At 51.1% G+C, this 1,185-nt stretch overlaps 1 non-coding gene across 1 annotated transcript; it reads right to left on the minus strand.

Moving 5' to 3' along the window:
- Positions 1–683: 683 nt before the first annotated feature.
- On the minus strand, positions 684–756 carry trnaf-gaa (transfer RNA phenylalanine (anticodon GAA)). Its single transcript has one exon. It is a non-coding gene; the product is annotated as a tRNA-Phe (tRNA).
- Between the last annotated feature and the right edge of the window lie 429 nt (positions 757–1,185).

The raw sequence follows: 1,185 nt of genomic DNA on the forward strand, positions 1-1,185 counted from the left end.
CGCACCAAGTTCCCTGCAGGGGAAGTCGCATCCTCACTATCTCCAGCAGCAGTCGATTGGCACAGACGGGACCGTGGGAAGCTGGTCAGGTGATACCGTCGGCAGCCGGTGGCCTCATCTTCCGACGCAACAGCAACATTCGGGAACATCACCAAAGCCGGCCGCTATGACAATGACATACGTACCTCCTGGTTCATAACGCAAGGATCTCGCAACTTCTCGCGTTGAAACAGCCAGAAAGTCCTTTCTGCCAACGGACAGCGACGGAGTCAGAGATGGAGGGGCGGGTTCCAGCCTTCCGTATCCTGAATCAGGGCTGGTTAACACGTTGGATTTCCCATATCTCAGGGTCTGAGATTCAGGAGCATTTTATTCCGGGACATTGTTCCAACTCACCGAAACATTTTGTGCCGACATGGTTTCAGAGGAGCCGCTGCTGGAAAGCCGGACTGATGCCAGCGGACTGTGCGGCATTTTCAGCAGGAGAATCGCAGGGGAAGACACTTCAGCTGTGAAACTTCGCATCGATGACGGAAGGAAGTTACGATTTGAGATATAAAAAAAAGAAATCGCCGTCATGTCATTAACTGAAAGTACTTTTGTGAACCCAGGTATCAGCCCACTGATAAATCTCCCGCGCAGATTTTGCCGTGACGTAGCGAGAAAAAAGAGGATATAAAAATTGCCGAAACCCGGGATTGAACCAGGGACCTTTAGATCTTCAGTCTAACGCTCTCCCAACTGAGCTATTTCGGCTCCTGCTGTGGGCACTGTCCGCACAAATAAGGGGACCAATGGGGGAATGGCCACGTTCAAAGATAAAAGTGGGACCCTGGGAGGAGAATGCGTGTCGGCGAGAAAGATTTGGAAATCCAGCTAAATTAAAGAATCTTCCATTTTGTCGATTCGCCGGTTCTGGGTGGTCACCAAATAGTCCAACATTCAGGGGCCCAAATAGTCGGTCAGGCGAAGTGGGGAGTCAACCTTCCAATCCAGTGTACTGCATTCGGAGGTGACATTCGAGAAACCAGACGCAGAGTGGTTGAACGCTTTGCAGAGCTCCTGCTTTCTGTCCGCACGGGTAACGCTGAACTTCTAGTTGCCCGCAACACCAATTCACCATCCCACTCCCACACTGATCAATCTGTGAGTGAGTGATTTTCTGCACTGCTGTAACAAATCCCA

The sequence above is a fragment of the Pristis pectinata genome, chromosome 14, assembly GCF_009764475.1.
Source record: "Pristis pectinata isolate sPriPec2 chromosome 14, sPriPec2.1.pri, whole genome shotgun sequence".
Classification (NCBI taxonomy): Eukaryota; Metazoa; Chordata; class Chondrichthyes; order Rhinopristiformes; family Pristidae; genus Pristis; species Pristis pectinata.